The sequence below is a fragment of the Balaenoptera physalus genome, assembly GCF_965194825.1.
Source record: "Balaenoptera physalus genome assembly, contig: HAP1_SCAFFOLD_1508, whole genome shotgun sequence".
NCBI lineage: Eukaryota > Metazoa > Chordata > Mammalia > Artiodactyla > Balaenopteridae > Balaenoptera > Balaenoptera physalus.
In genome coordinates, this window is record NW_028125288.1 from 1 (window position 1) to 25,304 (window position 25,304).

A 25,304-nucleotide genomic window follows, 5' to 3' on the forward strand; every position below is an offset into this window, starting at 1 on the left:
TTTGGGCTCGGTCGACCCGCAGCTGCAGCATTTCATCGAGGTAGAGACTCAGAAGAAGTGCTTCCAGCAGCTGGTGCACCAGATGACGGAACTTTGTTGGGAAATGTGCATGGACAAGCCTGGGCCAAAGTTGGACAGTCGGGCTGAGGCCTGTTTTGTGAACTGCGTTGAGCGCTTCATTGATACAAGCCAATTCATCTTGAATCGACTGGAACAGACCCAGAAATCCAAGCCAGTCTTCTCAGAAAGCCTTTCTGACTGACCTGATTATTACCTCTCTGGAAAAGGAAGGTAGTTCAAGAAATGAAGAGCAGTTGATGGGATGGTTGAAGAAAAGGCTGTGGGGGGATCGGCTCCCACCTTTGTCACTCTTGGGACATCCTGTCATATGAGAATGAACAAAGACCAATTTTTGTGTGTGGGGGTGGTTTGAGGGTCAAATGTGTTTGGGGTTGTGTTTTTTAATGCTAATCTTGGGAAAACAATTGACAGATGAATGGAAAACTCTACTAGGTGTATGTTACTGTATGTGGGACGATGCTTTCCTCATAGTCCCATTAACTGCTTCCTATAATTTTAATAGTGGAACTGCTCTATAATTTGATATGTGGGACCACATAGGTAATAATCTGTTATTTGTGTGGATTCCTTTCAGATTTCTGGAGAGATCGATATACATCTTTGTGTCTCTCAGAAAGGGCAGCAGTGGGGGAAAGAGTAATTTGGTACTTGACTGTAGGCCTCCTTATCTAGTGTTTGATTATCTGTGCTAGAAAAAAAATGTATGGAGTATTCATACAGTACATTTCACCTTTCTAGATTATCTCCCTCCCTTATACTGTGATTCACTTAAATATCTATATATAAAGTACAGTCTTGAGCTAGTACAGGTAGCCTGAGAGTCTAGAGGCCTTTAGTTAAAGGAATCTAGCCAGCGAACATAATTCTCATACTAAACTGCCACAAGGAAGAAGTTAACTTACCCTGTATGTCAGGGTCCAAAAAAATTTAAAGATGTGCCTAAATGAAAAAATAAGTTATAAAGATTTAGGCCAGTCAAAAACTAACAGCAGGGCTTCCCTGGTGGCGCAGTGGTTGGGGGTCTGCCTGCCAGTGCGGGGGACGCGGGTTCGGGCCCTGGTCTGGGAGGATCCCACGTGCCGCGGAGCAGCTGGGCCCGTGGGCCACAGCTACTGAGTCTGCGCGTCTGGAGCCTGTGCTCCGCAGCAAGAGGGGCCGCGATGGTGAGAGGCCCGCGCACCGTGGTGAAGATTGGCCCCCGCTTGCCGCAAATGGAGAAAGCCCTCGCACAGAAACGAGGACCCAACACAGCCATAAATAAATAAATAAATAAATTTAAAAAAAGAAAAACAAAAAAAAAAAAACAAAAAAAAACTAACAGCAGTTTCAGGTAGAGGTGCATGCCTAATGTAAACCAGCATACTTTCCATTTACTGCGTTCTTTTAATCACTGAAATAAAAACTTCTACAAGATTCAAAAAAAAAAAAATTCACCAATTAAAGTAAGTGTACAATTCACTAGTTCTTAGTATTTTCACCACCAATATTGTTATCTAATTCCAGAACATTTTTGTCACGCCCCCCACAAAGAAATCTTGTATATGTTAGCTGTTACTCCCTATTTTCCCCTCCCCAACATCCCCTGGCATCCACTAATCTACTTTCTGTCTATACGGATTTGCTCATTCTGGACATTTCATATACATGGAATTATACAATATATGACCTTTTGCTATTGGCTTGAAATATTTCTCCCTTTAATAGTGTCAGTTTTTCGGACTTCCCTGGTGGTACAGTGGTTAAGAATCCGCCTGCCAGTGCAGGGGACACGGGCTCGAGCCCTGGTCTGGGAAGATCCCACATGCCACGAAGCAACTAAGCCCGCGTGCCAAAACTACTGAGCCTGCGCTCTAGAGCCCAAGAGCCACAACTACTGAAGCCCATGCACTTAGAGCCCGTGCTCCTCAACAAGAGAAGCCACCGCAACGAGAAGCCCGCGCACCACAACAAAGAGTAGCCCCTGCTCGCCACAGCTAGAGAAAACCCGCGCGCAGCAACGAAGACCCAACGCAGCCAAAAATAAAAATACAAATAAATAAATAAATAAATTTATTTATTTAAAAATATAGTGTCAGGTTTTATCATTTTAATTCTGTTAGTTTTTTTTGTGGGTATTTGGGACTTGCTTATACTGCATTTGTCTTTTAAGTCATATAGGAGAAAAACTGAATTACAAACAAAAATACATTTATACTGTCTTTTGTATTTCCTTATGTAGTTACCTTTAGTACTTTTTTCATGTGGATTTAAGTTACTGTCTGGTGTTCACCATTCCATCTTGAAAAAAATCTCTTTAGTATTTTCTGTGGGTCAGTTTGCTAGCAGTGGAGTCTTTCAACTGTTGTTTATCTGAGAATGTCTTAATCTCTCCTTCATTTCTGAAGGGTAGTTTTGCTAGGTACAGAATACTTGGTAGGCAGGTTTTTTTCCTCAGCTCTTTGCATATGTCATTGCAATGCCTTCTGGCCTCTATGGTTTCTGATGAAAAATCAGCAATTAGTCTTATTGAAGATTCTTTGTACATGATAACTCCGCTCTTGCTGCTTTAACACTGTCTTTGTCATTTGATGGTTTATGATGTATGTAGATGTGGCTCTCTTTGACTGTATCATGCTTGGACTTCCTTGAGCTTTTGGGATGTGCAGATTAACAGCAGTCATCAAATTTGTGAAATTTTAGGCCATTATTTCTCCAAATACTCCTTCAGTCTCTTTTTCTGTCTCTTCATCTGGAACTCCCATTATGTGTATAATAGGATGCTTGAAGGTGTCCCATAGGACTCTGAGATTCTGTTAATTTCTCTTCGTTCTTTTTTCTTTCTGTTTCTCACACTGGATAATCTCAATTGGCCTATCTTCATGTTCACTGACTCATACTTCTGCCTGTTCAAGTCTGATACTGAGCTTTCTCCAGTCAATTTTTTATTTTAGTTATTGTACTTTTCAACTACAGATCTTCTATTTGGTTCTTTTTTGTAATTTCTCTTTATTGATATTCTCTATTTGGTAAGACACTGTTCTTATACTTCTTTAGACATGGTTTCATTTAGTTCTTTGAACATATTTTAAATAGCTATTTTAACATCTTCATTTAGTAAGTCCAATGTCTGAGATTGCTCACAGACAGTTTCTAAACTGCTATTTTTCTTTTGTATGGTCCATATATATATTTTTTTACTTTGAATTTCCATATCTTGTAACTTTTTGTTGAAAACTGGACATCTTAAAAAATATAATGTGACAACCCTGGAAATCAGAGTCTACTACCTCCCTAGGGTTTCCTGCTGTTGCTTTACGCTGTTTTTTTTTTTAAAGTAACTTTTCTGAACAAATTCTATAAAGTCTACTGAAGCTGCCACTCAACTAGCTTAGTGGTCAGCTAATGCCTAGATGGAGATATCCTTAAACATCTAGAAACAATAAATCTCCCAGTCTTTGCCGAGGGACTACGTGCACATAGCCATCAACGCTGAGGGCAGGGAGTTATCAATTCGGCCTTAGCCTTCCCTTTCTTCTTGCCCAGAGCCTCAAGGGCAGCCAAAGGTAAAGGGTAGGCCCCTCTCAGATCTTTCCTGAGCATGCACTCAGGCCTGTGCACACTTGTGGTCTTCTAGAGTCCTAGGAATATATCAGTGCTTTTCAACATATCTATGGACATCTCATCCTCAGTTTTTCCGATAAAGCTTTTGGTTAGTCTATTGTTTGTCTCAAGTGTTATCCACTGCCTCATGCATTGTGACATTAAAACAGTTGCTTGGGGACTTCCCTGGTGGTCTAGGGGGTAAGACTCCGAGCTCCCAATGCAGGGGCCCTGGGATCGATCCCTGGTCAGGGAACTAGGTCCTGCAACTAAGGAGTCCGCATGCCGCAACGAAGATCCTGAGTGGTGCAACTAAGACCCGGCACAGCCAAAATAAATAAATTAAATAAATAAATATTTAAGAAACTAAAATAAAACACTTGCCTGTAAGTGTTTTTTGACAAACACCTCACACATAGACACAGAGGCTCATACGCACTGGATAGCTCTGAGTAAGGTCGAATAAAGATAAGCCTTTTGAGTGGAGTCTTCCAGAGAGCCATCAGACAGGTCAAATACTGACAATTCTTTGGGAATGAAATTGTGAAAGAGGTCCAGCTCTGTTCTGCTCCCTCCAGTCCTGGGAATGCAGGCTGATATTTTTCAAGGTTATCAATCACTGAGCTGAGTGTGGCAATGAGAATAGGGCAAGGTAAAATGCCACAAGCTTATTACTATTCTTATCAAGGTTCAGCCATTTTTCTTGAATAAATGCTTACTACAAAAGCTACAAGCCTTTGGTTAATTTCCAGAGTTTTGGAAAAGTTTTCCATAAAGTTTTGCCAAAATTCTGTTGCTTTTATCACAGGGCAAAATGTTGGAGGTCTTTACTCCACCATTTTTTTCTGCTATTAACTCCTCACTTTGTTTTAAAACTCCCAGCCAGTTCTCTCCCCATGGCTTTTTGCTCCTATTGACAGTACTAGTACATAAAGTATTTAAATGTCTTTAAATGAATATCAAAATAACATCTATATTATATATTGGTATGAGGTATAAAATGGCTTACAAAAAAAAAGGCATAGTACCTATCTTCACAGAACTTACTGTCAGATATAAATGAAATCCTGTTACTACTTCAGAGTGTTACTTGACCTAATGAGTAAATCTCTAACATCTATCTCTTTCTTTGTGAGGTTACCTTTGCCTTGTTTTTTTGTTTTTGTTTTGTTTTTAATTTATTTATTTTTATTTTTGCCTGTGTAGGGTCTTCGGTGCTGTGCACGGGCTTTCTCTAGTTGCGGCGAGCGGGGGCTACTCTTCGTTGCAGTGCGCGGGCTTCTCATTGCGGTGGCTTCTCTTGTTGCGGAGCATGGGTTCTAGGCATGCGGGCTTCAGTAGTCATGGCTCGCAGGCTCTAAAGCGCAGGCTCAGTAGTTGTGGCGCACAGGCTTAGTTGCTCTGTGGCATGTGGGATCTTCCCGGACCAGGGCTGGAACCCGTGTCCTCTGCATTGGCAGGCGGATTCTTAACCACTGCGCCACGAGGGAAGTCCCTTTGTTTTTGTCTTTAAAAGAATTTTATGAGTTCAATTGTTTACTCATTCTCAACTGAGGAGAAATTATTTGGTCCAAATATCTGCAACGGTTTATGACTTGCCCTTGGCCCCAAACTCTAGTTGGATCTTTCTAGTATCTATAGAATCACAACACACTAATAGACACTATCTATCAGAACAATTCCTAGGCTTTCAGCTAGATCAGCTCTACTGGTCTAAGAAACTATTATTTTCTTCTGTCAACTCCCTCACTCTCAGAATAGATGCAGAACATGATAAATGACAACCTCAAGTATATATAGCCAACAGATCTCTTCTTGTCTAATTGATGCATTCAGTACTTTATTTATACGGACAGTATTTCTCAGGATACAGTGTACCATCCCTGAGTAGTCATTTCCTCTTCCCACTACTGTCCAATTTTTCTCAAAGTTAATGTCTCCAAAGGGAAGAGTTAGGATGTAAATGAATAGAAGTACACAGGAGGCCTCAAAAAATACTGGAACACCTGATTACACTTCTATTGGTACATTCTGTCTTCTGAACTAGGGGGCTGAAAGTGAGACTGAGATAAAAGATTTTCCTACCTACAATCAATTAAGTAAGCTTGTTTTATGTCTCGTAGCCACTAAGTGAGTTTTTAAAATCATAGCCATGCAGGTAGTGAAAATTTCTTCCAGTTCCTGGTTATAGGCTTCATAATCAATCCTAACATATGAGCATTTTGTGGTTCTTTTTTTCAGTGGCATCACAGTGGGAAATCAGGAGCAATTATATCAGGGGCTTTAACTCAGTTACCATTAGATACTAGTTGGGTCCTCTTAAAATTAACAGAAAATCTGCATAAGACCAGGGACAACTACTTTCTTTTTAATTTCTACACCTATAAAGATGTCTATTGACAAATCATGAACAATTTATATCTACACGGAACCAAGTCAACTCCTGTGGACCAATCAATATGTTATCCCAACAATCAAAACCCCGCACCATACCAACTCCGTATCCTTATAATTTTCCACAGAAAATATTTATTCAGTTCCTCCACAGGATGCTATTCATTTTCTAAATCTGCAGTTCTATTGTGGTGATCTCACAGGGATGTTGTGGGATATTTTAAAACTCTAGAGAAACAGTGATATGTAATATCTGGTGTACAGGACAAAAACTAATAGCTAAAGATAGTTTAAAGTTTCAACATTAGATACTGCTACATTCCTTTCAATGCTGCTGTCTGTATCTCTGCAGAGTTGGATTTTTGACAGTTTCTGTAACAAAAGCAATAAATGAGGGTGGTTGTGTCCAATCTCATCTCAAGGTGTGAGAAACTGTGCCCTAATAGCCACACATATCTCGTTAGCAAGTAATTATGCATATTTCTGAACAAAGTAAAATGTTTTCTTTCAAACACAAAACCAAAAATATTTTTGCTTATTAAGCTGTAAGATCAAAACGGTAAGTATTTTTATACCCTAATAACATAATAGCTTAGTATCTGAAAAAATACTTCATGTATTTATATGCTGCTGATGATTTATATCCCCACGATGATGAGAAAAGAAATCACCCAAACACTAAGGTGACTGTGAACAGAGAAAACTTGGAAACCTTTGTCCTAGATGGAGTCCACTAACCCAAACAAGTAACTGTTCATACAATTTTCTTCAAATATTTATCAAATGTTTGAGTGTACACAATACATCTGACCAAATAACTCACCTATCTGAACCAGAGACTGTGTCATGAAAATCTCCATGTTTCACTTAAAGATTAAATAGCACTGAGCTTTCATATGTCATCCAGAATTAAACAGCCAATCCACAAATAAAATTTCAAAAAGTAAAATTTTGAATAATTTCTGCATAATACCTGAGTGTGAGCTCTCAATGGTGGTGTCTGACTTGGAATCCAGAGATGAAGGAATTTGTCTTAATTGGGGAACATAGTACATCTTTGTACTACCAGAAGGCTTATATGGCAACAGTAAAGGCTGGCCTAAGGACATAAAGATCAGAATAATTAATAAGAAAACATTTATTAATTAACTGAACAAATATTAAGTACCTTTAATGTGCCAAGCAGTGGTCAAGATTCTTGGAATGTATCAGTAAACTAGCATTCTAGAAGAGGGAGATAGACAGTAAACAATTAGCATACTAAATAAGTAAATCATCTAGTGTTTTTATAAATTATTAGTGACATAAAAAATTAGAAAATACTGGGACTTCCCTGGTCGTGCAGTGGGTTAAGAATCTGCCTGCCAATGCAGGGGACAGGGGTTCGATACCTGGTCTGGGAAGATCTCACATGCTGTGGAGCAACTAAGCCTGTGCACCACAACTACTGAGCCTGCGTGCCACAACTACCAAAGCCCGCCCGCCCTAGAGCCCGAGCGCCACAACTACTGAGCCCATGTGCCGCAACTACTGAAGCCCACGTGCTCTAGGGCCCTTGTGCTGCGAGTACTGAGCCCTCGTGCTGCAACTACTGAAACCTGTGCGCCTAGAGCCCGCACTCTGCAACAGGAGAAGCCACCACAATAAGAAACCCATGCAGCACAACGAAGAGTAGCCCCTACTCACCACAGCTAGGGAAAGCCCGTGTGCAGCAACAAAGACCCAAAACAGCCACTCCCCCCCCCAAAAAATTAGAAAATGCTGAGGAAGATTAGAAGTATTTGGGAAATTGCAGCAGGATGCAGTTTAAATAGAGTGGTAAGGGTAGGATTCATTGAGAAGACGACTTCTTAGCAATCTATTCCATATTTAGATGGCTCTAACTAAGAAACACTTTATCTTCTATTGAACCCAAACCTGGTCGTTGTTAACCCCTACTACTGATCTTTGAAGATTCTCCCTCCAGAGTCATAGAAAGTAAATCTAATTCTCTTCTATGTGGCAGATTTTCAAAATAAGTTTTCCATTATAAAAGTATAAATTCTCAATTTTAAAAAAATACACAGAAATAAAAAAGACAAAGTCTTACCACTCAAAGATAACTATTATTAATATTTTAATGTATTTCTACAGGTCTTTCCTCTGTATTGCTTATTTGTTTACATAGTTGTGTATAGTATGTATAATGTGGAATTCAGTTTTTCTACTTTACATTGATAATAAAATATTCATTTTATTTCCTATCTTCACATTTTTTATCATTCTACTACACATTAAGTGTTTTTAACCCTTCTCATAATGTTAAAAATTTAGGCTGGATTAAATTTTCAATAATAAAGAATTCTGTAATAAAGACTTCCTGTTCATAGCATACCCATTCTCCCCTGCTGCCCCATTTCACATAAGTTTCCTGATTTCAGAGTGAAAAATTATGTCATTTATAAAGTTTCGTTTTTTTAAATACTAACTGCTAAAATTCTTTCTAAAATGTCTGTGACATGGTAGTAATTTGATTATTATAGAAGATGAAATCTTTTTCTTCTTCTTATTTTTTTGCTTCATTGGGTCTTCATTGCTGCACGCGGGCTTTCTCTAGTTGCGGTGTGGGGGGCTACTCTTCGTTGTGGTGCGCGAGCTTCTCACTCTTCTCACTGCAGTGGCTTCTCTTGTTGTGGAGCACAGGCTCTAGGCATGCAGGCTTCAGTAGTTGTGGAGCATGGGCTCAGTAGTTGTGGCTCGCGGGCTCTAGAGCACAGGCTCAGTAGTTGTGGAGCACGGGCTTAGTTGCTCTGCGGCATGTGGGATCTTCCCGGACCAGGGCTCGAACCCGTGTCCCCTGCACTGGCAGGTGGATTCTTAACCACTGCGCCACCAGGGCAGTCCCTGAAATCTTTTTCTATACACTTGTTTTTCTTTCATGATGTGGTAGAAACTCTGTCTCTGTAACAGCATTTTGATATTTAGCTGGGTACATACTGCTCATCTGTACACTGTATTTCCCAATCTCCCTTGCAGACATGTATGGACATATGACTGAGTCTGGGCCCATAGGTCAAGGGTGAGAATAATGTCTGCAACTTCCAGGCATCCCATGAAAACACTCCACTGGCTGCTGCTAAAATTTATCCTCCCCATTACTCTTCTTTTCCAGTATTTTCTTTATTATTCTTCCTGAAAAAACTTAAGATCAATTAAACAAGTTCAAAAGAACAATTCCATTAGAATTTTGAGTAGAATTACATTAGAGTTTAAATTCATTTGGGAATAAATGACATCTTTAAATATTCAATTTTCCCATTCAGAAATATCCCATCCCTCCTTTTAGTCTACTGTCCTTTTCTATGCCTACACAAAGGATTAGTATTGCCATCACATGAGCCCTATAAAATTCTTGTTTAGGTTACTCCTCAGTATTCATGGGGTTGTACTGCTCATTCAAATAGAATTTTGTAGATAGCTACCACTTCTCCTGATTAAACACAACAGCTTCTTCAGTTTATCCTTATGGACCATGGTCTTCTCTTGCATCCTGTAATCACCTCTAGATGGACTCCTAGTTGCCCATGTCTAGTTTATAAAAATCAAAATACTCTAGACAGAGTCTGATAGTCCCAGAGTAGAATGAGATCTCCTTCATTCTGGATGCAATAACAACTTATAAACTACTTAGAATTGTGTTACCATCCTTGGCCACTCCATGATTCTGATGATTTGACATGGAATCCATATTACTAGTACCCTGCTTCCAACCAAGGAACTGACTTCATAGTGAAGGAAATGAGACAAAAGGCTGACGACTAAAGGGAGTCACTGTTCTCCTCACAAGCCTGATCACCCACAGCTATGGTAAACTCAAGAACAAAAAAGCGAGTGAACAATTTACTGATAACTGTCATGGCACAAGCTGGGAGGCATCACTTTCTGAGGCTGGAATGCTAGCTTACTGAATACGGCATGTGCTCAGAACCACATGTGGCACTTGCCTATCCCACAGACAGAATGCATGTATTTAGGAACAAAGGCAGAAGCCTTTAAAATCTTTTGCTTTCTATCTCTGTGACTCTGCTTTGTTTGATGGAAGATCTTAGAAATAAGGGAGGGGCACTTCTACCGGGAGACAGGAGCCATCTAGTCATTTTACATTCTTTATGTCACTGAAACAATACAGGGAATAGGATGCCATAGTGTTGACTAAAACTACAATTGACCTTAACTATCAGGGAGAAATAAGGTTACCTTAAAAGAAGAAAGTCAGTAGGAGTATGGCTTACACCTAGGGGACCACTTTACCAAGCCTGGTCATAGAAATTAACAAAAAATTACCTTAAACCTATGCAGGGCTAGCAAAGCCTTAGACTACTTAGGAACACTTGTACCAACCTATCAGGCAAAACCCCAGCCAATGAGAACCTGGCTGAATTCAAGGAGAATGAAGAAATGTATAGAGGCTGGAAGAATTTAAATAACAGGAAAAATAGGTTGTAGCCTCTACTTCTCTTTGGACGTTGCTGTAGTCATTATTGTTAGGATATTGACTTAGTAGTTTTCTTCCTCCACCAGTGTATATAAAGCTTGGTGGTGATGGTTAAATTTACCATTTAGTTCAAAGTTTGCAGAAAATGGACAACAACAATTGGGCAGAATTACAATGGACCCAGAGCAAGAATGGTTACCATGTGGAGATGGAGAATTCAGAGGCAAGATAAGTGGCTTTTTGAAATTCTCAACAACTTTATGTTTGGATGCAGAAGTCTTAAAGTTACTTTGGACTGCCTATCTCTGGGGGAAGAAGCGACTATTCAGCAAATAATGGTTGTTCCTGGGAGAGAAAGAAAGGACTGGAGAAGGGTAAAGAAGAAAGTCCAACCATAAAATTTATTTCTTCAAAAAACTTGCAAATGGAACTAAATATAAACATATAGCATATTACTCTTAATTTGTTAATTCAGAGCAGTGGACACATAGTCATAAATTCAACATGCTATTCTGTATACTTTTTTTTTTTTTTAAAGCAATTCTTTTATTTTTATTATTTATTTATTTATTTTTGGCTGTGTTGGGTCTTCGTTTCTGTGCAAGGGCTTTCTCTAGTTGCGGCAAGCGGGGGCCACTCTTCATCGCGGTGCGCGGGCCTCTCGCTATCGCGGCCTCTCCTGTTGCAGAGCACAAGCTCCAGACACGCAGGCTCAGTATTTGTGGCTCACGGGCCTAGTTGCTCTGCGGCATGTGGGATCTTCCCAGACCAGGGCTCGAACCCGTGTCCCCTGCATTGGCAGGCGGATTCTCAAGCACTGCGCCACCAGGGAAGCCCTATTCTGTATACTTTTAAAATATTTTTTAAAATTTTACTTCTGAATCCACAGAGTTAAAAATATTTTATTATTAAACCAAATAATATTTCTCTTTTAAAGGAGTCCTTTCTACCAAGTACCTGTATGTAAAGGTAAGACCATGAACTGTGGGCTCTCTATAGACTGATCCATTTGATGTCAGAAGAGGTATAAAATACACTTTCACAGTTGGATTTCCTCTCCTGTGCTCTTCCACCAACATGAAAACAGCATAGCCCAGAGTAGCCTGGGTTTCAGTACAAGGCATGTGGAACAGACCCAAACCGTTTTTGCATCCTGATGCCAAACTCCAACGGACTCATAAGCCCATGAGTGAGGAAAGCAAATGTCTGTTGTTATAAAGCACTGAGATTTTCGAGGTTCTTATACAGTATCACGGTGGCAATAGGTAACTGACACATTAAAGGTGTTCTGTGTGATATTGATTAGACTATACATTTGGGGGGCATAATTTTATTTCACAATAAAAGTGTATAAGAAATATAACCATCTCGGGCTGCCCTGATAGCTCAGTGGTTAAGAATCCGCCTGCCAATGCAGGGGACACGGGTGCCAGCCCTGGTCCGGGAAGATCCCACATGCCGCGGAGCAACTAAGCCCATGTGCCACAACTACTGAGCCTGCGCTCTAGAGCCCGCGAGCCACAACTACTGAGCCCATGCACCACAACTACCGAAGCCCACGTGCCTAGAGCCCGTGCTCCACCACAAGAGAAGCCACCGCAATGAGAAGCCCGTGCACCGCAATGAAGAGTAGCCCCCGCTCGCCGCAACTAGAGAAAGGCTGCACGCAGCGATGAAGACCCGACACAGCCAAAATAAAATAAATAAAATAAAAAAAAAAGAAAAGAAATATAACCATTTCAACATATAAATGTATTTATTCAAATTAAATTCAGTGCAATTTAAATGTGGAACTAAGCAATTTTCTTTATACATTTAGGCATATTCCATTTATACCTACAGACAGATAAACTTTTTGCACAAGTAGGAACACTTAAAATCTATTTTGAATAGATTTGTACAAACTGTTGAATACTTTAAAATTAGTAATTGAAAGTTCCCACCCTCATTTGGAGGTAGAATGGGAACTTAACTTTCCAGTTACTGGTCTGAAAAAGAAAATAACTTGCTATAATTTTGAATGTTATATAGTGTAAGCACTATAAAAATATCACTGTCATGATAGCATAGGAACACTCTAAATGTTGTAGACCTTATGGTAGAAATTGCTAGCTGTTCACCAAAACTCATTTCTTTTTCATCCTGGAAAGCACAGCTAAACTATTCCTAGTCAGTGGAAAGTGATGTGGGCCACACCTAGGCCTAGACCATAAAAGCCTCCCAACATGTGCTCCTCCATGCTTTTCGTCCCTTCCAGTTGACTATGATGATGAATCCAAGGTTCCATGTTTTAAAGAAAGCAGAGTCACAGTCAACCTGGGTCCCTGCTCAACGTTTCTTGAGCAAGAAATAGACTGGTATTGTGTTTGCTATCTGTTCACTGTCTCATGCAAAACAATAGTAAAAGAAACAATGCCAAATAATTATCTACCTCCCTAAAATTGAACCTCTATAGTTTTTATGTTTTCATGAACTACTTGCATTCTTATGACAAGTATTATGAGTTGAAAATACGTCAGCCACAAGTAGCATGAGTTTCACATAGGTTGTTAACTTCACTAGAAATTGAAGTAAAAACATAATAAATTATATTCTCTTCATAGCTATGTAAATAAAAGATGTTATCATCATGTACAACCTAATGCTTAAAATTAAAATTAGGTTTTCTAACTAGAAAGACCCAATCAAGAAATTTATTGGTTAATGACACACAAAAGTTGGTAATGTGACCTAAAATTCTCTTACCATCTGTGCCATGAAGAACAGTAATCTGTTGGACTGAAGATGATGAAGCAAACTTGACAGGAACTTTGCCCAACTTCTGTGTACTGAGCTCTGGAATATCATGTCCACGATCTTCAGCATTACCAAAAATCTCAGATGAAAACATGGTTTTTCCTGGACTCTCTGTTGTTATCTGAGTGACTGCATCAGATGATAATTTTCCAGAGACGGGAGAAAACGGGGTCTTAATCTCCTTTGGTGATCTGAACAAAAAAGGGAAAGCACACAGCAGGTCATATCCTTGGCTTATCAAATACTGTAATTTCTTTCCAAATGTGGCTTCAATATTTTTTGGAGACACATCCAACTCCAATGGTTAAGTTATTTCTGCAGTACCCTTTGCTTTTTTACATACTTATTACAGGGTGATCATGCATGAGTTTACTTTTACTTATTTTAAAATCTACTTTTATTTTGGATTTAGAATGCTATTATATAAGGAAAGGGTACTTTTCAGTTGAAGTGGAAAGATATCCATTACAAAATAATTACTGGAAGTCCACTATAAATTAGGGGACTATGCTAAACGCATAGAGTGTACAAAAATAAAAAAGAAACAGAGCCTTTCCTCAAAGAGTTTATATGTCAGTGGGGGAACCAGAGGTTTTTAAGGTTGTAATTATGTATATAGATGATAAAGAATCCATATTAAAACATAATGGAGTAAATAAATGAGTGTATAAATAAATAAATAATAGGAGGGAGGGAGAAGACAAATCTTGCCAACAGAAGAATTCCATATGTAGGTAACCTCCCCCCCGCCACCCCCCCTCCCCCCCCCCGCCGGCATCCATCTCCTCCCCAAGGAGGTGGAGGTGAAGCTTAATCTTCCCCTTAAGTCCAGTCCTGGGCTGGCCTTAATGATTGAATTCCAAAGAGAGTATAAAATGGGAGAAAAAGTAACTTTACAGTGGAGAAACCAAGCAAACACCATGTTATGCAAGTGATGATGTTTCACATCACCAGTGATGTCACGGAGACACTACATACTCTCTGTTATGATGTGATGAGACGGTTACTTCGCTTCTGTGGTATTCTTTGTCAAAACCTATAACTCCAGTCTAATCATGAGAAAAACATCAGCCAAACCCAGACTGAGGACAATTCTACAAAATATCAGACAAATATTCCTCAAGACTGTCAAAATCATAAAAAACAAGGAAGGAATGAGGAACTGTCATAGACCAGAGAAGACTAAGGAGACATGACAACTAACTAAGTGGAATGTGATATACTGGATTGGGTCCTAGAACAGAAAAAGGTCATTAACAGGAAAACTGGTGAAATCCAAAAAAAGTCTTAAGTTTAGTTAATAGTAATGTATAAATGTTGGCTTTTTAATTTTGAAAAATATAGTATGGTAGTATAAGATGTTAGCAATAGGAAAAACTGGGAGAGAGGTAAAGGGAACTCTGTTTGTATCTTTTCTGCAGATTTGAAACTATTTGAAAATAAAAAAGGTCATTTTTAAAAAATGGAGTAATACTGTATTGTATTATATCACAGAAGAAGAAGACCTTTTAAAAGGTCTTTTAAATCTCTACCCTCTATATACTATTCACTAATTAAAAGGACAATTATGAGAAAAGAAAATAGGCCCATCTCCTTTATGTATACAGAAGCAAAAATCATACACAAAATGTTAGACAATCAAATGTAGAGTGTGTGAGTGAGTGAATGTGTGTGTGTGTGTGTGAATTCCTACCAAGTTGTTTTACTCCAGAAATGCAAGGTGAGTTAACATTCAAATATCAATAAATGTCATGCACCACATGAATAAAATAAAGGAGAAAATGTATATGATCATATCAGTATAGTCAGATAAAGCATTTGATAAAATTCAATAATTATGTATGATTAAAAACTCATAGCAAAGGGAAACTACAAAAAACTTTAGAGCCACCATCCTATTTATAGTGAAATGTGGAGAATGTCCACTGTAAGATTAGGAACAAAATAAGAATGCCAACTCTTACCTTTTCTATTCAACCTGTTAGTAAAAGTATTAAATGGCATTAGCAGTAAGGCAGGAAAAAGAAATCAGAAATATAAGGCTAAGAAAGGAAGAAATAATACTGTCACTTTCCATATTTGATATAATTAAGGATACAGAAAATCCAAAACCATCTACAGATAACTTATTAGAATATCAGTTAGTTTTTAGAAGAGTTGCCAGATAAGAGACCAAACATTAAAAAATTCCACTAACATTTTTCTGTGTCTGAAAAGTTATAAAATTAAAAACTAAAAAATATGCCATCTACATTATCATCAAAACATCATATACCTAATAATAAGTGTAATAAAAAATGTAAGAACCCTGAACAGAAAACTATTAATATATCATAGAGAGAAATTAAAGGTGATCTAAATAGGATTTCTACTTTGAGGCAGGATATATAGGCATACCTCACTTTATTGCACTTCACTTTATTGTACCTTGCAGATAATGCTTTTTTTTTTTTTTTTTTTTTTTTTTGTAACAAATTGAAGGTTTGTGGCAACCCTGTGTCAAGCAGCTCTACTGGTGGTGCCATTTTTTCCAACAGCATTTGCTCACTTCGTGTCTCTATGTCATGTTTTGGTAAGTCTCACAATATTTCAAACTTTTTCACTATTATACTTGTTACATGATCTGTGATCAGTGATCTTTGATGTTACTATTGCAAAAAGATTACAGCTTGCTGAAGGCTCAGATGATGGGTAGCATTCTTAAAGTCTGCTTTCAAATTAAGATATGTACTTTTTTTAGACATAATGCTATTGCACACTTAATAGACTACAGTATAGCATAAACATAACTTTTACATGCACTGGGAAACCAAACAACTCGTGTGACTTGCTTTCTTATGATATTCTCCTTATTGTGGTGTCTGGGACCAAAGCCATATCTCCATAATAATATGCCTGCACTAGGTAGGCACAGGCCATCACTCCTGCTGCAACGAGCAAACAAACTTGAATAAAGGATCATCGAGCTAAGGAAGCAATCAAGAAACAATATCAACTAGTATGCTAGAGAGGGACATTTAGAGATTTGGAGCAGGGGTTTGGTGTAGGGAGACATACTCCACTGGAAAAGAGAAATCACCATACCTTTTGATGAACTCATTTGCTGGCATGATGGAGTGAAATCTAGCAGAATGTCAAGCCGATTTCCCCCACAGGACATTTCCTTAGTGTCAGGGTGGTACAGGATGATGGGGGACTGAGCCAAGAAAGCAGAGTGAAATTTCCTGCACAGTCATGGCACGAACAAACCAAATCCCGCTAGATAAAGGGGCCTGTGACAATCATTAGGTCTCCTCTTCAAGACATTTGCCAGTTTTTGAACCTATAGAAAGCAGGAAGCTTAAATACCTAATGCCTGAGGGAGAGAACTTTCCAAAGTGAGGAATCAGAGACCTACCAGACTCACAGTAAAAACCCAGAAGTGCCATCCCCAAGAAGGGGGCTGAGTCAGAAAAAGTGAAATCATCTGCAATGTTTCAGTGTTTATGAGACAAATTTTCATTGAGAAAGTGTAACGGTAACAAATACATAGCTGGTCTCTCCTTACATTTGCCATACTCTGAAGCTGTGAGAACTGAGAGCCTAAAGAGCTGAATTCAAACATCTGAAAGACTGAAGTCAATAACTGACTGTATTTATTGAAGAATCAAAGACCTGTCAGGCTCACAGCAAAAATCCAGGGAGGCCACAAATCAGGAAAAATCATAGGTAGGATGAGACAAGTAAAGCTCCAACCCAGTTCTGACCTAGTAAAATTCCTGAAATGACTGAAATGATCAGCCACTCTGATTAACAGAGAAAGGGGTAAATCTTCTCTGGTTCAAAGTAATAGCATCTTCAGTCTCTATGAATTTTTTATTCACCATGTCCAGCACACAATCAAAAATTATGAAATTCCTGAAGCAGGAAAAAGTGACTAAAAATTAAGACAAAAAAAAAAAAAAAAAAACAAAACAAGAAAAATTGATTTAGAGGGAATTCAGATTCTGGAGTTAGCACAGAACTTTAAAATGACTATATTGAGAGTAAAAGATGGGGATTAATAGATTAAAATATGGAGAATCTCAACAGAAAATTGGAATCAATTTTAAAAAATCAAATACAGATAAATGAAAAATAAGAAAACTGATCCCCAGCAGACCTTAGGGAATACTAGAAGAAATTTTTTTAGGCTGAAGTAAAATGGCCCAACATAGAACAGAGCTGGCCTCTCCGTCCCATATTGAACTCGAGTTGGAAGAGGCGAGTCCGGTCTCAAAACGGAGGTAAAACCGCCGCCCGGTCGCCCCCAGCCCGACTCCGGCCGTCGCCGCCGCCGCCGCCGCCGCCGCCGCCACCGCCGCCGCCGGGGGGGGTGGGGAGGAGGGCCATGATCCAAAGGAACCAGAACAGTTGAGAAAACTGTTTATTGGTGGTCTGAGCTTTGAAACTACAGACGATAGCTTAAGAGAACATTTTGAGGAATGGGGCACACTTACAGATTGTGTGGTGATAAGAGACCCCCAAACAAAACGTTCCAGGGGCTTTGGTTTTGTGACTTACTCTTGGGTTGAAGAGGTGGATGCAGCAATGTGTGCTCGACCACACAAGGTTGATGGGTGTGTAGTGGAACCAAAGAGAGCTGGTTCTAGAGAGGATCTGTAAAGCCTGGTGCCCATCTAACAGTGAAGAAAATTTTTGTTGGTGGTATTAAAGAAGATACAGAAGAATGTAATTTGAGAGACTACTTTGAAAAGCATGGCGAGATTGAAACCATAGAAGTTATGGAAGACAGGCAGAGTGGAAAAAAGAGAGGATTTGCTTTTGTAACTTTTGATGATCATGATACAGTTGATAAAATTGTTGTTCAGAAATACCACACTATTAATGGGCATAATTGTGAAGTGAAAAAGGCCCTTCCTAAAGAAGAAACGCAATCTGCTGGATCACAAAGAGGTCGTGGAGGTGGATCTGGCAACTTTATGGGTCGTGGAGGAAACTTTGGAGGTGGTGGAGGTAACTTTGGCCGTGGTGGAAACTTGGTGGAAGAGGAGGCTATGGTGGTGGAGGTGGTGGCAGCAGAGGTAGTTATGGAGGAGGTGATGGTGGATAGAACGGATTTGGAGGCGACGGTGGTAACTATGGCGGTGGTCCTGGTTACAGTAGTAGAGGAGGCTATGGTGGTGGTGGACCAGGATATGGAAACCAAGATGGGGGATATGGTGGCGGTGGTGGAGGATATGATGGTTACAATGAAGGAGGAAATTTTGGAGGTAACTATGGTGGTGGTGGGAGCTATAATGATTTTGGAAATTATAGTGGACAACAGCAATCAAATGATGGACCCATGAAGGGAGGCAGTTTTGGTGGAAGAAGCTCGGGAAGTCCCTATGGTGGTGGTTATGGATCTGGTGGTGGAAGTGGTGGATATGGTAGCAGAAGGTTCTCAAAACTCACAAGAAAAGGGCTACAGTTCTTGGCAGGAGAGAGAGCGAGGAGGTGTCAGGAAAGCTGCAGGTTACTTTGAGACAGTCGTCCCGAATGCATTAGAGGAACTGTAAAAATCTGCCACAGAAGGAACGATGATCCATAGTCAGAAAAGTTACTGCAGCTTAAACAGGAAACCCTTCTTGCTCAGGACTGTCCTAGCCACAGTTTGCAAAAAGTGCAGCTATTGATTAATGCAATGGAGTGTCAATTAGATGTACATTCCTGAGGTCTTTTATCTGTTGTAGCTTTGTCTTTTTCTTTTTCTTTTCATTACATCAGGTATATTGCCCTGTAAATTGTGGTAGTGGTACCAGGAATAAAAAATTAAGGAATTTTTAACTTTTCAATATTTGTGTAGTTCAGTTTTTCTACATTTTAGTACAGAAACTTTAACAAAATGCAGCTTTGAAGGTGTTTCCTTGTGAGTTAACAAGAAGATCATTGTTAATTAATATTTTGTATGAATTTTGCTGAAGTTAACTGTAAAGAAACACCTGCTGACTTGCAGTTTAAGGGGATCTATTCTCCCCATTTCCAAACCATGAAATGAATGGGCTCTGACATGTGGAGAGAATAGATATTTGTGTTTGCAATGTGTGTCTTAGATAATAGACTTGGGTATTTAAATTAGCATATTTGTGAATTTAATAGCATTAAGACTTACTTCAAATGAAAAATCTCAAAATTCAAAAAAAAAAAAAAAAAAGAACAGAGCTGGGAGCTCGATTGGAGCTGCCTGTGGGGGAGGAGCGCCGCCGCCGCCGCCGAGAGCTGGGAGCTCGATTGGCGCTGCCTGCGGGGGAGGAGCGTCGCCGCCGCCGCCGCCGCTGCCGCCGCCGCCGCCGCCGCCGCGAGCTGGGAGCTCAGTTGGCGCTGCCTGCTGGGGAGGAGCGCCGCCGCCGCCGCCGCCGCGAGCTGGGAGCTCGATTGGCGCTGCCTGCGGGGTGGAGCGCCGCCGCCGCGAGCTGGGAGCTCGATTGGCGCTGCCTGCGGGGGAGGAGCGCCGCCGCCGCCGCCGCCGCGAGCTGGGAGCTGGATTGGCGCTGCCTGCGGTGGAGGAGCGCCGCCCCCGCGAGCTGGGAGCTGTATTGGCGCTGCCTGCGGGTGAGGAGCGCCGCCGCCGCCGCCGCGAGCTGGGAGCTCGATTGGCGCTGCCTGCGGGGTAGGAGCGCCGCCGCCGCCGCCGCCGCGAGCTGGGAGCTCAGTTGGCGCTGCCTGCGGGGGAGGAGCGCCGCCGCCGCCGCCGCCGCGAGCTGGGAGCTCGATTGGCGCTGCCTGCGGGGGAGGAGCGCCGCCGCCGCCGCCGCGAGCTGGGAGCTCGATTGGCGCTGCCTGCGGGGGAGGAGCGCCGCCGCCGCCGCCGCCGCGAGCTGGGAGCTGGATTGGCGCTGCCTGCGGGGGAGGAGCGCCGCCGCCGCCGCGAGCTGGGAGCTCAGTTGGCGCTGCCTGCTGGGGAGGAGCGCCGCCGCCGCCGCGAGCTGGGAGCTCGATTGGCGCTGCCTGCGGGGTGGAGCGCCGCCGCCGCGAGCTGGGAGCTCGATTGGCGCTGCCTGCGGGGGAGGAGCGCCGCCGCCGCCGCCGCCGCGAGCTGGGAGCTGGATTGGCGCTGCCTGCGGTGGAGGAGCGCCGCCGCCGCCGCCGCGAGCTGGGAGCTCGATTGGCGCTGCCTGCGGGGGAGGAGCGCCGCCCCCGCGAGCTGTGAGCTGGATTGGCGCTGCCTGCGGGTGAGGAGCGCCGCCGCCGCCGCCGCCGCCGCCGCCGCCGTCGCCGTCGCCGTCGCCGTGAGTGAGGAAGCGCCTCGGTCAGGCCTGCTGAGGGCCCTCGCCGACGCCTGGGCTTACCCGCCGCCCCGCCAGCTCCGCTCGTTTCCCGTCCCCCGCGGCCCGGCGCGGGGCAGGCCTGCCGGGGCCATGGAGGACGAGGTGGTCCGCATTGCCCAGAAGATGGACAAGATGATGCAGAAGAACGCGGTAAGCGCGGCGGGCGGCGCGGGCCGGAGGGAGGCTGGGCGGCGGGCGGGGGTCAGTCGGCCTGAGGGGTTTCCCGGCCCGCGGTGAGCGCGGCGGGTGCCGCGTGACGGCGGCGAGGCCCGCGCTCTGGGGAGGGGTTCCTGGGGAGGGGGGAGCTTCGTGTCCCGCGGCCGCGTCCCGGGCAGGGGTCCTGGGGGGCGTCCTGTCTCGCAGCCGCGTCCCGGGCAGGGGTTCTGGGGGGCGTCCTGTCCCGCAGCTGCGTCCCGGTCAGGGGTTCTGGGGGGCGTCCTGTCCCGCGGCCGCGTCCCGGGGAGGGGGTCCTGGGGGGGTCCCGGGGAGGGCGTCCGGTCCCGCGGCCACCGGCGCTGGGGCCCGCCCTGGGCGCCCGAGGCCCCTCGTGATTAGCGCAGCCCGGTAAACTCCATCGAGGCGTCCTCCTCATTATTTTAAACGTGACGGTGGTAAAGCCTCGCTGGTTTAGCTGAAGAGTGCAGAGAGCCCTCCCTGTTTGAAAGAATTCGTTGTCTTTCCCGGGCTCATTGGCCAGCAGCGAGAAAACAACATCAAACAGAGGTTTGTGATCAGTTTTAGACATGAAACTGTTCAAGCAAAACGTGAATTTCCTGGATCTTATTTTTGAGGAAGGCTGAACATTCCCTTGATTGTCTCAACTCTCCTGCATGTTTGCTTAGCAATTAAAAAAGGTGAACTATGCCAGTGTACTTGGCAAGTTGCTAAACTTTTTGGAAAAAGTGGATCTTGTTAGGCCGCGGAGTGCGGGGAGCTGTGTTTAAGGCACTGCCGCCGACGAGGCTGTGCTGCCGGCTGGATTTGGACACATGTCGTTGCTGGTCCTCTCAGTGGTTTACGGTTGCTACCGGTGGCGTTTTCTGTTACTGATAACGTGTGCACGTGAACGTGTTCTCTTGTGGTTTGTATGAGGTGCTCCAGTTTTTGCATTTCTGTCCACCTGTGTGGGTCACTCTCAGTCCCTTGCTTCCGAGTCGTCTATATTTTCAGCTAAACTTCTGAAATTCCAAGTCAAACGAATGTGAAGGAGAGAAGGGCTGCTCTGATTTGCACAGCACTTTGGAGTTACAAAGCGTTTGTGCAGAATTCTTTGGCGACTCACGACAGCTGTGTTGCATTCATTTTACAGAATAAGAAACTGAGTCAGACCAAGCAGTTCACCTCCTTAAATGAAGTGTGCGTTGTGGATTAAGCCAGGACCCGAGTTTCCTGCTGGGCAGCATGCAGAAGTAATGTTAAACACCGAATTCTTAAGACTTCAGACTTGGTGTGCGCCTCTTTTCCTTTAACAGGTGCATTGCCCGGCGTGTAATTTCATACCCTGTTAATCTGTCTTTGCAATTTTGGCTTTTTAAAGTACCTCCTGTTTGTTTTCTGTTCCAGACGTTGCCTGTGCCATTTATTTTTTCTGTTGATACAGGCCTTTCATTCCTCACTGCAAGTGATGAGTTCTGTATATTTGATTGGCTGAACGTTTCTGTTATTCTGTTTAAACTGGCAAGTTTTTTTTCTTTGCCTAGAGAACCCTAGACTCCCCTAGTAGAAGCTGGCTCCTAGGGAAAAAGGCCGTTTCTTGGGTAATTTTTTTCTCGAACTCAGGCTATAAAATGTGTACCTTTTAATCATCTAGTGCACTAGGTGTTTTTGTTTGTTTCCTTTCCTTGAAATAGACGTTTCCTAGAAATGAGGAATTCCTTAGTGAGCAAGTATGGAGAAGACCAGTTTGTATTTATCTGCAGTTCTCAAATTATAAACACATAATGCGTCAGCAGGAGAATGAGGATAAGCTCCACAGATAATCCTCAAGTCTCATTTTTCTTTTCAAATCTTATATTTCTAGTAGTACAGAACTTTACCAATATAAAAACTTGCCCCCCCCCCCCCAAAAAAAAAGAACAGAACTGCAGGAAAGAGCAAAGAGCACTTAAAGTCTGTGTGTGTGTTTAATATATATATGTACATATACCCAGGTACATACACCTTTATATTTATATGTTGTTTTGTAAATAAATGACAATAATAATGTCTTGTGGAGATGTAGAACAGAAGTATACAACAAAAGCACAAACAGCAGGAGGGGGCAAATGGAGTTAAACTGTTAAACCTCCATGGGATGGTTCCATGGAGGAGGCAGAGAGGGGGATGGGATCCTCGAAGAGCTGCTGAAGACCTTGCATTTTTTGCAGATCTCTTTAGAATGCTACTTGTATATTATGCTCTCACTGAGTGCACCTGGCTGAGCTATGGCACATTAGCACGGTAAACATTTGTCAGATTTGCCCTAGTCAGAAAATTTTCTATACCTGCCATCCTGCTTGGCACTTAAAATAGTTTTTTTTTTTTAAGGTCTCTATGATATAGGGATGATGGGTGAAGAAGGTAGGCTGCAGGGTAATAATGTAGTATGTATGATCCCATTTTGATACAGTAAACAGAAAGTATTAAATGCATGCCTGTTTGTATGAGCAGTGAGTTTGCATGGTTATCTCAAGAGGGAGGGAATGGGACGGGTAGAGAAAGAGATTGACCACAGGCTATTGTTTTACTTGTTACAAGAGGCATGTGTTGCCTTCATTTCTGATTAAGCTTTTTGTTTACAGATTATTGTAGGTTTACATGCAGTTGTAAGAAATAATAGTGAGATAGGTCCTGTGTGTCCTTTACCCAGTTTTCCCCAATGGTAACATCTTACAGAACCATAGTATACTGTCACAACCTGGGTATTGCCATTGACACAGTCAAGATACAGAACATTTCCATCCCACAGGATCTCTCCTGATGCCATTTTATAGCCACTGCTGCTCCCCCACTCCCCACCAAATCATAATGATCTGATAGTGCAGTGGATAAAGTTGCACTAAAGTTTTTGTGCAGATGATCAAGGGAAAATAGCCCCTGGGGAAGATGGCCCATCTCCCAGTCCCCCGGCCCTATCTGTCCCTGGCAACCTGTCATTTCAAGAATGTTATGTGGGACTTCCCTGGTGGCGCAGCGGTTAAGAATCTGCCTGCCATTGCAGGGGACATGGGTTTGATCCCTTGTCCGGGAAGATCCCACATGCCGCGGAGCAACTAAGCCCATGCGCCACAATGACTGAGCCTGCGCTCTAGAGCCCGGGAGCCACAACTACTGAGCCCACGTGCCACAACTACTGAAGCCCGCGTGCCTAGAGCCCGTGCTCTGCAACAAGAGAAGCCACCGCAGCGAGAAGCCCGCGCACTGCAACAAAGAGTAGCCCCCGCTCGCCGCAACTAGAGAAAGCCCACACGCAGCAACGAAGACCCAACGCAGCCAAAAATAAAATAAATTAACTAATTAATTAAAAAAAAAGAATGCTATGTGAATAAAATCATATAGTGTGTAACCCTTTTTTTTTTTCTTAATTAAAAAAAAGTTTGTTTTTGGCTGCGCTGCCGGTTATGCGATCTTAGTTCCCCGACCAAGGATTGAACCCAGCCCAGGTAGTGAAAGTGCTGAGTGCTAAACACTGGCCCGCCAGGGAATTCCCAGTATGTAACCTTTTGGATTGGCCTTTTTCAATCAATGTAATTCCCTGGAGAGTCATCCAAATTGCATGAATCAATAGTGCTCCTTTTTTTAAAAAAAAAAAAATATATATATTTATTTATTTATTTGGCTGTGCGGGTATATAGTTGCAGCATGCGGGATCTAGTTCCCTGACCAGGGATGGAACCTGGGCCCCCTGCATTGAGAGTGCAGAGTCTTAACCGCTGGAACACCAGAGAGGTCCCAGTGCCGCTTTCTTTTTAATTGCTGAGTAGTATTCCATGGTTTGGCTATACTTCAGTTTGTTTAATCACTTGCCCATTGAAGAACATCTGAGTTTTTTCCCATTTCTTGACTATTACTGAGAGAGATGCTGTGGACATTTGTGTACCTTTTTTTGTGCGAACATGCGTTCTCTGGGGTAAATGCCGTATGGTATGTGTTGCTTTTTTTTTTTTTTTTTTTTTTTTGGCTACGCTGTGCCACATGTGGGATCTTGGTTCCCCAATCAGGGATCGAGCCCGTGCCCCCTGCATTGGGAGCTTGGAGTCTTAACCACTGGACTGCCAGGGAAATTCCTGTATTGCTCCCCCTGCCCCACTTGATTGATTGATTGATTGATTGGTTGATTGGCTGTATTGGGTCTTAGTTGCGGCACGCGGGACCTTCGTTAAGGCATGTGGGATCTTTTTTGTCATTGCGGCGCACGGGCTCTTCGTTGCAGCATGAGAGCTTCTCTCTAGTTGTGGCGTGCGGGTTTTCTCTCTCTAGTTGTGGCACGTGGGCTCTGTAGTTGTGGCGTGCAGGCTCCAGAGCGCGTGGGCTCTGTAGTTTGCTGCACGTGGGCTACCTCATTGAGGTGTGCGAGCTCAGTAGTTTGGCGCGAGGGCTTAGTTGCCCCGCGGCGTGTGGGATCTTAGTTCCCCGACCGGGAATCGAACCCACGTCCCCTGCATTGCAGGGCGGATTCTTTACCACTGAACCACCAGGGAAGTCCCTGTATT

The 25,304-nt window shown here is 42.7% G+C and overlaps 2 long non-coding RNA genes and 2 pseudogenes across 4 annotated transcripts in view; 2 read left to right on the plus strand and 2 right to left on the minus strand.

The window, feature by feature from the left end:
• The first annotated feature begins 7 nt into the window (after positions 1-7).
• Positions 8-1,337, plus strand: LOC309653928 (mitochondrial import inner membrane translocase subunit Tim8 A pseudogene; annotated as a pseudogene). Its single transcript has one exon. The product of its transcript is annotated as a mitochondrial import inner membrane translocase subunit Tim8 A pseudogene (transcript).
• A 1,003-nt stretch (positions 1,338-2,340) lies between these two features.
• On the minus strand, positions 2,341-14,082 carry LOC309653932. The gene is made up of 2 exons (XR_014259652.1): positions 13,274-14,082; positions 2,341-7,153 (listed from the first exon to the last, which is right to left on the minus strand). It is a non-coding gene; the product is annotated as an uncharacterized lncRNA (long non-coding RNA).
• LOC309653931 lies at positions 8,560-11,876 on the minus strand. Its single transcript, XR_014259651.1, has 2 exons — positions 11,378-11,876; positions 8,560-11,047 (listed from the first exon to the last, which is right to left on the minus strand). It is a non-coding gene; the product is annotated as an uncharacterized lncRNA (long non-coding RNA).
• A 1,806-nt stretch (positions 14,083-15,888) lies between the features above and the next one.
• LOC309653935 overlaps positions 15,889-25,304 on the plus strand; it is a 111,698-nt pseudogene continuing 102,282 nt past the window's right edge. The window contains exons 1-2 of the transcript in view: positions 15,889-15,896; positions 17,617-18,745. The product of the transcript in view is annotated as an uncharacterized misc_RNA (transcript). The remainder of the gene's footprint in view (positions 15,897-17,616; positions 18,746-25,304) is intronic.